This window comes from Marmota monax, unplaced genomic scaffold, assembly GCF_021218885.2.
Source record: "Marmota monax isolate L192 unplaced genomic scaffold, Marmota_monax_Labrador192_F-V1.1 WCK01_AAM20220418_F8-fsc00045, whole genome shotgun sequence".
Lineage (NCBI taxonomy): Eukaryota > Metazoa > Chordata > Mammalia > Rodentia > Sciuridae > Marmota > Marmota monax.
In genome coordinates, this window is record NW_026692132.1 from 2,552,242 (window position 1) to 2,563,458 (window position 11,217).

Consider the following 11,217-nt stretch of genomic DNA (forward strand, 5'->3'; position numbering starts at 1 on the left):
ATCAGTTCTTCTCTCTTTCCTCTTTGAGATTGTAGCTCTCAATTTCAATGAATGAACTCTGGCTAACAACACACAAAAGACCTAGTGCATTTCTGAAATTAATTACATCAATGTGGTGACCCTAATGTTATTTGATATTTTTCTACCGGTAAGCGGTGTCTTTAGCTGATTCAACACCCAACAAGCCATCAAGTATAGTCTAAATTATCAAGCAAACGCCTAAAGTAAGGCTGCAAAATATTCAGTGATTTACCACAAAAGGTTAAATTTTAGAATTACAATTAATTACTGATATATATGTATTTCTATTGTTTAGCTTAAACAAAGAAATACTACTCTATAAAAAAATAGAAATAAAACACTTCTCCTGCCCCCAAATATACCCACAAACCTCTTTTCATTTCACTTTTGTGAATCTAAACAAGACTTCTGATTCACTTCCGATTTTGAAAAATAGCCCTTCTATAGGTTATCTGGAATAAATGTTTAGAAAGACCACTCTTATTTTTTACCACCTTCAGCTGATTTCCATTTTTTTAACACACACACACACACATATACATATATATATTTATATTTATTTATTTTAGTTGTATATGGACACAATACCTTTATTTTATGTGGGAGTGAGGATTGAATCCACCATTACCATTACCTCGTGCATGCCAGCGCTCTACCACTGAGCCTCAGCCCCAGCTCCTATGTTTTTGAGGAACCGCCAACTGTTTTCACAATAGCTGCATCATTTTATATTTCCATTAACAGTGTATGAGGATTCCAATTCCTCCATTTCCACATAAATATTTTTTATTTTCTGTCTTTTTGATTATAGACATCTTTTATGTATCTGACAAATTCTTTCTTTTTGGTGTGTGTGTGTGTGTGTGTGTGCGTGTGCGTGTGCGCTGGGATTGAATCCAGGGCCCTATGTATGCTAAGCATGCATTCTAACACTGAGTTAGAATGTAACACCTCCAGCCCCTTTGACTGAATTATTAACATTATATAGAACTTAGCAATATGCAGAGGGGAGATATATATAGGAAGAAAGAACAGCATGAAGTGCTCAGGCATTTAGGTTTGGCTGGAGCACTGGATATATGAGGTGGTATATGGGAAATTTGGCAAGAAAGAAAGAGGTTCTGCTAATTAGTTTGGTATTTATTTTGAAGGCTATAAAAGCCAATGAAGGAGTTTAGCAAAGTTAATGCCATAATCAACTTAAAATTTTAAAACTTCTACTCTAGGGGCAATATAGTGATGGATCAGTAGGGACCAAAATGGAAAATAGAGACATTGACAAAAATGGTATTGCAAAAAACAGCATGATATTGGCACCAAAACAGATATGAAGACCAATGGAACAGAATAGAAGACACAGAGACAAACCCAAATGCAGTTATCTCATACTAGACAAAGTACGAGATAAACATAAACATACATTGGAGAAAAGATAGCCTTTCAACAAATGGTGCTTGGAAAACTGGGAATCCATATGTAGCAAAATGAAATTTAACCCCTATTTCTCACCCTGTACAAAATTCAAAGTGGATCAAAGACCTAGGCATTAGACCAGAAACCCTGCACCTGCTAGAAGAAAACAGACCCAAGACTCTATCACATTGGCTTAGGAACTGACTTCCTTAACAAGACTTCTAAAGCACAAGAAGTAAAATCAAGAATCGATAAATGGGATGGTATCAAACTAAAAAGCTTCTGAACAGCAAAAGAAACAATCAAGAACATGAAGAGAGAGCCTACAGGATGGGAGAAAAATCTTTGCCACCTGAACCTCAGATAGAGCATTAATCTCCAGGATATATAAAGAGTTCAAAAAACTTAACACACACACAAAAACAAACAAACAAAAATAACACAATCAATAAATAGGCAATGGAACTGAACAGACACTTTACAGAAGAAGAAATACAAATGGTCAACAAATTTATGAAAAAACATTCAACATCTCTAGCAATTAGAGAAAAACAAATGAAAACTATACTGAGATTTTATCTTACTCCAGTTAGAATGACAACAATCAAGAATACAAGTAACAATAAATTTTGGCAAAGATGTGGGGGGAAAGGTACAATCATACATTGCTGGTCTGACTGCAAATTGGTGCAACCATTTGGGAAAGCAGTTGGATGTGGGAGACCAACCTTGCATGTGACTGAGTCACTCCCCAGCTGGGTTATTGAGGCAGTCATGCAACAGCCATGCCACTAGACTGCCCCGCCCTTCTGGGGTCTTCGTGCATGGGTGTGCCTTCCTACATCCCCATGAGTGGAGCTATGCTTACCTGTTCCTTTATAATATTACCCCTTGTCCTGTTTGGGATAGAATGTTTCATGGAAACACCTTTTGTGTGTCCCCTTATTTTACTGTGCCCTTTGGTATGGCCTACCTAGATGTCAGTCAACCTGCTGAAAGCAGGCATCATTAAGCTAGACTCAGCCCATTGAAACCTGACCCCTTGCCTCATTTGAACAGCTTCTCCTCATTAAAAGGGGTCAGCATGTGCCGGCTTCTCTCTTTATCTCTCTCTCTCTCTCTTCCTGCAGTCCCTTAAGGTCAGAGGAGCCATCACAGCAACCCCAAAGGAAAAGGTATTTCTGTCTCTTGTGTGGTTATTTCACGCAGCCCAGTTAGCCCAGTTCCCCTGGAGTGACCCCTGAGTGTTTTAGTCGCAAGAGTTGGCAATTCCTCAGAAAACTTGAAATGGAACCACCATATGACCCAGTTATTCCACTCCTTGGAATATACCCAAAAGACTGAAAGTCAGCATATAAGAGTGATGTAGCCACATCAATGTTTATAGCAACTCAATGCACAATGGAACCAACCTAGGTGCTCTTCAACAGATGAATGGTTAAAAAAAATGTGGTATATATACACAATGAAACATTACTCAGCCATAAAAACAATGACTTTATGACATTTGCTGCTAAATGGATGGATCTGGAGACGACTACTGTGCTAAGTGAAATAAGCCAATCCCACAAAACCAAAGGTTGAATGTTCTCTCCAATATGTGGATGCTAACACACAACAAGGTGGGGTAGAAAAGGAAAAACAGAAGTTCACTGGATTATACAAAGGGAAATGGAGGGAAAGAAGGGGGACAGGAATAGGAAAGACAGTGGAATGAATCTAACATAACTTTCCTATGTACATATATGAATATACCACAGTGAATCTCCACACCATGTACCACAAGATTGAGATTCTAATCAGAATAAGAGATACTCCATGTTTGTGTAAATATGTCAAAATATACTCTACTGTTAGGTATAACTAAAAAGAACAATTTTAAAAAATTAGAAATGAAGTAAATACAATTAAAAATTGAAAACAAACAAACAAACAAAAAACACCCAAAATGGTGTTGCAGCAGACTGGGTGAGAAATAATGGGAAACTTAAAAAGAACAAAAGCAACAGAGATATAACAAAAGGAATCAAGAGGAAATATGGAAATAGAATTTACAAGACATGTATCTATTTGGCTGAGGAGGATGAGAAAGGAGAAGATAAAATAATTCCTTAGTTTCTATTTTTGATAACTGTGTGAGCTTGTTATATAACATTTAATATTAAAAATAAGAAAGAGTGGTTAAGATACATAAAAGAGAGCTATGAAATTCACCAAGATACAGGGGCTGGGGATGTGGCTCAAGTGGTAGCGCATTCGCCTGGCATGCATGAGGCACTGGATTCGATTCTCGGCACCACATAAAAATAAAATAAAGATATTGTGTCCATCTAAAACTAAAAAATAAATATATAAAAAAGAAATTCACCAAGATACAGAATACACTAAAGAAAAATCTTCAAGATACAAGATTATGGCTGAGCATGGCGGTGAATACCTGTAATCTTAGCAGCTTTGGAGGCTGAGTCAGCAATATTGAAAAGTTCAAAGCCAGCCTCAGCAAAAGCAAGGTGCTAAGCAACTCAGTGAGATACTGTCTCTAAAATAAAATACAAAAGGGCTGGGTATGTGGCTCAGTGGTTGAGTACCCCTGGGTTCATTCCCCATTCAAAAAAAAAAAAAAACAAAAAACCCAAGATTATGAATACAATTTATATTGTGTTGACTTTGTGGGTTCTTTAAATTTTAAATGGAAAGGCTGGTGTTATAACTCAGTTGATAGAGTGCTTGCCTTGCATGCACAAAGATCTGGGTTCAATCCTAAACACCAGAAAAAAAAAAATCCCAATGGAGAACTTCAGTAAGTAGTTGGATATTTAAATCCAGTGTTCTAGAGAGATATTGGGATAGAAGTTCAGGTTAAGAATTGTAATCATAAAAGTGTGAGTGAAAGTATTTGAGTAGATAGTTCACCTAGGATTAACAAAAGCTTTGGCCAAAAACAAAGGGCCAAAAACAGAATCATGGGAAAGGCAAATTTAAAGATTTGTCAGAGAGGGGCTGGGGATGTGGCTCAAGTGGTAGCGCGTTCGCCTGGCATGCATGCGGCCCGGGGTTTGATCCTCAGCACCACATACAAACAAAGATGTTGTGTCTGCCGAAATCTAAAAAAAAAAATAAAAAATAAAAAAAATTCTCTAAAAAAAAAGATTTGTCAGAGAAAGATGAGCTCATAAAAGAGACCTAGAAGTGATTAGAGAGATGGGGAAAAAAATCTGTTTGACACAATGTAATAGAAACCAAAGGGAATGAGGTTCAAGAAAGAATTAGATGGTCAAGTGGATTATCAAATGCAGAATATAAAAGCCAAATAACATATGAGCTGGTGTGTCCATTATATTTGACAAAACTTTGACTTTCATAGATTCACAGTTTCAGGGAAGTGTTGGATTAAAAAGAAAATGAAGGAAAGATTTGACAGAATAATAAGCTCATATTTAATGCATGGCCTCTGCTCTAAATGCAAAGCAATGGTGAATTTTAAAGTAGCAAGATAAAGATAAGTGATGATATGGAAAAACTATAAAGTTTTTAAATAAATTAAATTCAGGAGAGTGGGCATAATGGAATTCTAGCAGTAGGCAGTGGCAGCTGATGAGTTTGACCCCTATTGGGTTAAGAAACTAAAAGTGCTCAACCCAAAACGGAAGAAAAAACTTGGCTCATTCTTTAAACCACACGTGGCTGTGGTGCAATTTTCCCACTTGTGAAAGAAAGCCAGAAAAATCCTGTCTATCTGCCCTCTCAGGCTAAAGTTGAATAGAAACTCTGGGCTTAGTGAGTCAGGAAACCAACAGATGGCTTTATGATTGGGAATTTATATATGTTATCCTGTAACTCAGTGATATATCGAATGTGAGAGCAGGACAGTAGCCCCATTCATCATTATAAAACCTGTTTTAGAACTGGGGAGGGGAAGTAAAGTGTATAATGAAGGCAACTATAAAACTACTGGGGAATAGGAGATGATGAGCACAGAGGCAGAGAAAGAAATAAAGAAAAGCAAACCAAAAACTTCCCATTGTGAATTGAAATTCCAAAACACACAAAGAAATCTAATACTGAGAAAGATAAGACAATAAAATCAACAAAAATAAAAATAAAGGAATAGATTTGAAAATAATAAGAAATATTAAATAAAAACAAGTAAAAATTTAAAACATACAGAGATAAAAAGAACCATTCAGATATATTAGAAATAGCTGGGCATGATGGTGTATGCCTGTAATCCCAGCTACTCTAAAGGCTGAGGCAGGAGGATACATTTGAGGCCAGCTTAGGAAACTGAGCAAGACTCTATCTCAAAATGAAAAATAAAAAGGGCTGGGGATATAATCTAGTGGTAAAGTACTCTTGAATTCAATCTTCAATACTGGAAAAAAAATAGAAAGAAAGGAATGAATGAATGTTATAAATTCTGTAAGGGATAAAACTATGGATTTATAAATTTAAAAAGCTGAGGAATTCACTAAGAATACTACACATAGGGGAAAAAGACCTTAAAAAATAAAAATGATTTATATGAGAGAATGAAAGACTGATATATATCCAAATAGGTGTTTGGAAGAATGAATGGAAGCAATGATAAAGAATTATTTGAATCAATTTTCCAGAATTGAGGATGTGAGTCCTTAGATATGGGGCAAGATAAATAGGATTTAGTATGCATTTAAACATATGACTATAAAAATTCAGAATAATAAGGATGAATGGATTTTTTTTGGCAGTTCTAGTGATAGAACCCAGAGTCTTGCAAGTGCTCTACTATTAAGCTACATGTCCAGCCTTAAAAAGAAAATACTATAAGACAGGAAGACAAAAACATGTATCAATTACAAATAAATTATAATTATATCGACAGCAGGTATCTCAGCATCAATAAAAATCAAAAGACAATAGAGAAATGGCTTCAAATCACTGGTGGGTAGAAAGAGCTGTTAGCCAAAGTTTTAGTTAAATTATCACTTGAAGTAAAATATCCCAGGATTTTAAGGATGGTATAATATTGGAAAATCTCTCAATGAATTTACTCTATCAATAGACTAAAATAAATTAAATCTTACAATGTGTTGCTAAATGATGGTTAAATAAACCAACTGATGCATGGTTCAGACTCCCAATTTATAGAGAGGGAACCTCTGTTAGTAAACTAGTAGTAAAAGGAATTTCCTAGCTGGGTGTGGTAGTGCATACCTGTAGTCCCAGCTACTCAGGAGACTGAGGCAGAAGGTCAAGCAAAAAACGTTCAATACTAGGCTAAGCATCATAGTGAGATTTTTTTCTTAAAAAAGCAGGGGAGGGAGGGCTGGAGTTATGGCTCAGTGGTAGAGTGCTTGCCTAGAGTGTGGGAAGCCCTGGGTTCGATCCTCAGTACCACATAAAATAAATAAATAAAATAAAGATATTAAAAAAATTAAAAGGGGGGGAGGATGGGGGATTTCCTTAAGTCTGTAAATATTATATAACAAAAACCTATTACAAACATTATACTTATCAAAGAAAATTTAAATACATTCTTTTTATTATTATGAACAAGACAAGAATGCCCTCTATCACTCTTAATATTTAACTTGGTACTAAAAGTTCTAATCACTTCCATAACAGAAGAAAAATAAAGAAGAAATGTAAGAATTGAAAGGGTACTGAGGAATGATACTGACCAGAATATATTGTTATATTGTGTGCATGTATGAATTTGTAACAACAAATCCCATTATGATGTATAATTATAATATACCAACAAAATACGAAAATATTGGAAAGACAAAAATGCAACTATTGGGCTGGGGATGTGGCTCAAGCGGTAACGCGCTCGCCTGGCATGATGGGGTGCTAGGTTCGATCCTCAACACCACATAAAAATAAAATGAAGATATCGTGTCCACCTAAAACGAAAATAAATAAATAAATAAATAAATATGCAACTATCATTATTGTGAATGATAATAATCTGCCCAAACAAATCCCAAAGAATCAACAGACAAACTATTAGAACTAACAGAGGGTTGAAGATGTAGTTCAGCTGTAGAGTACCTGCCTAGCATATGTGAGGCCCTGGGGTGTATCCCCAACACTGCAAAAAACAACAGCAACAACAAAAGACAAATAAGGAGAAGGAGAAGGAGAAGAGGAGGAAGAGAAGGAGGAGGAGGAGAAGGAAGATAAAGATGAAGAGGAGAAAGAAGAGGGGGAGGAGGAAGAAGAGGAGGAAGAAGAGGAAGAAGGAGAAGGAGAAGAATGAAAGGGAGAAAAAGAATAAGAGAGTTTAACAAGTTTGCAGGATAAAATATTAATTTATAGAATCCTGTTCCAGTTATATATTCCTACATATTGTACTACTTCCAAATTTAGTTTTTAAAGATAATCATTATATTAGACCTAATTGGTAACACAGGGCTTCAGCACCCCATGGCATTAAAAGGGGTCACTTGTTGGTATTTAAACAAGAAGACGTTCTTCTCTATAGGTTTTATGGTGGTTTTTACCCTTGTTCCTGATGCCTTGGCAGGGATGTATGCCAGTAAATTGCAAATATAGATGAAATAAATAGATTTCTGAGAACACGTAATTTCCTAAAACTGAATCATACATAGAACATATGAATAGATCTATAACTAGAGTAAAGAGATTGAACCAGTAATCAAAATAGCGCAACAAAGAAAAGCCCTGGACAGACGGCTTTACATATGAATTCTACCAAACATTTACTAACATCAACTTTTATCAGACTTTTCCAAACTGCAGAGAACACTTCCTAACTCATACTATATGAAGACAGAATTACCCTGATACTAAAGCCAAAGATGTTAGAAGAAAACTACAGACTAATATCCCTTATTAAGACAGTAATATTGGAGGCTAGGGATGTTGCTCAGTGGCAGAGCACTTGCCCAGCATGTGTGAGCCCTGGGTTCGATCTCCAGCATAACAACAACAACGACAAAAAAAAAAAAAAAAAAAAAAAAAGGAAGGGGAGAGAGAATTAATAATACCACCATAAAGAATCAACTAAATACCCTAAGTAAACTTAACACATAAAACAAAATACTTGAACATTGAAAACTATAAAACATTGCTGGAAGAAATACAAAAGACATACGTAAATGGAAACACATCTGTTATGAATTGATGAACTGTAAGACTTACTTCTGTTAAAGTATCAGTACTTGCCATGGTGACTTATAGGTTCAATGCAGAATTATGAAAATTCCAATGATTTTTTTTTGAGAAGTAGAAAAATGCTATCTCAAGGGTCCCTGAAGAGCTGAAACAATCTTGAAAAAGAACATTTTAAGAAAGACTAAGACTTCCTTATTTCGAGACTTATTACAAAACTATAGTAATGAAAATGGTGTGGTACTGGCATAAAGACAGATCTATAGGCCAATGAAATACAACAGGGAGTCCAAAACAAACCTTTAGCATATATGGTCAAATGATTTTCAACAAGAGTGCCAAAAAAATTCAATAGGAAAAGCACAGTCTTTTCAGCAAATGGTGCTGAGGAAACTGGATATCAACATGCAAAATAATGAAACTGAATCTTTTACCATATATAAAACTTAACACCAAAAAGACCAAAAATCTTGTCATAAGAGCTAAGAAAAAACACAGGGGGAAAGCTTCATGACACTAGATTTGGCAATGATTTCTTGGATAAAATTACTGAAAGCATAGACAGCAAAAGAAAAAAATAGGTAACTGAACTTCATAAAAATTTAAAACTACTGTGCATCAAAGGACACTATCTAGAAAGTAAAATGATAATCCACAGTATGGGAGAAAATATTTGTAAATCATATATCTGATTGGAGATTAATATCTAGAATATATACACAGTGCACACATATATAACTCCCACAATGCAACAACAAATAAACAATCTGATTTACAAATGGGCAAAAGACTTGAATAAACATTTCTCTAAATAAGATATATAAGTAGTTAATAAGCACATGAAAAGATGCTGATTAGGGAAATGCAAATTAAACTGGACACAACTTTATACTCACTAAAATAACTATTATAAGACAAAAACAAAAACAAAAAATAGTAAGAAGTGTTGGTCATGATGTGGAGAACCTGGAACCCTTGTGCATTGCTGATGGGAATGTAAAATAGTAGAGAAGCTATGGGAAACTTTGGCATTTCCAAACTATTACACATAGGATTATCACATGATCATGATCCAACAATTCTACTTCTTAGTATAGGCCCAAAAGGAATGAAAAAAAATGGACTCAGATACTTGTATACAAATGTTCACAATGGCATTATTCACGAATCGAAATCTAAAAACCAAAGTGTTCATCAACAGGTAATGGAACAGCAAACTATAAGTATATACATGCAATGGATTATTTTTAAGTCTTAAGATTTTTAGATAACATAGGTAAAACTTGAAAATGTTATGCTAAATAAGCCAGACACTAAAGGGCAAATATTATGTGATTCCATTAAATGAGATACTCAGAATAGCTAAATTCATAGAAAGTAGAATAGAGGTTATAAAGGGCTTGAAGTGTGGGGGAAGAAAGATGAAAAATTATCGTTTAATAAATACAGAGTTTCAGTATGGGAATATGAATAAGTTTTGAAAATGAATTGGTGATGGTTTCTTGATATTGTGACTATAAGCCACTTAATTATTTATAAAATAGTTAAAATGGTAAATTTTATGTTATATTTTATCTCAATTAAAAATGTTCTGGATTCATAGAGAATAGAATAAGATATATAACATATAAACATAATTTTATATGACAAAATGTGCCTGTAAAACAATATTCATGTTGCAAGAACACACACATGACTTATTAACACTAGTGAGACAAGAACTCAAACTATATTGACCTAACAATGCAATGTACATTTTTAAAAAATTATTTTTGTAGTTGTAGATGGACAGAATGCTTTTATTTGCTTATTTTTGTGTGGTGCTAAGGATTGAACCCAGGGTCTCACACACTCTAGGCAAGCGCTCTGCCACTGAGCTACAGCCCCAGCAATGTACTTTTTTTTTTTTTTTAATGTTGGTGGACCTCTATTTTATTCATTTATTTTATGCAGTGCTGAGAATTGAACCCAGTGCCTCATATATGCTAGGCAAGCGCTCTGCTACTGAGCTACAGCCCTAGCCCCTCCTATGTACTTTTAATCAATATACTAATAGTAAATTTTTTGTAGAATAAAATGATCCTGAATTTTTTTTATCCTGAATTTTATATGAAAATGCCAAGGGTCAAAAATAGCTAAGAGATTCTCTGAAGAAAGGTCAAAACGGGGGCTGGAGTTGTAGATCAGTGATAAAGCACTTGCCTAGCATGTGTGAGACACTAGGTTCAATTCTCAGCACCACATATAAAACAAATAAATCAATAAAATCCATCAATAACTAATAAAAATATTTAAAAAAATAAAGGGCAAAAGGGCTGAGATTGGGCTTCAGTGATACAGCACTTGCCTGATACGTGTGAGGTACTGGGTTTGGTCCTCAGCACCACATAAATAAAATAAAGTTATTGAGTCCATCCACAACACCACCCCCCCCCCCAAAAAAAAAATAGATGACTAGATAAAAAAGTGATATATATATAATATATATATTATTCAGCCCATAAAAAAGAATGAAATTATGGCAGTGAATGGATGGAACTGGAGAGTATCATTCTAAGTGAAATAAGCCAATCCCCCAAAACCAAAGGCTGAATGTTCTGAGATGTGGATGCTGACACACACTAAGAGGAGGAGGAGGAAAAAATAGAAGTTCAATGGATTATACAA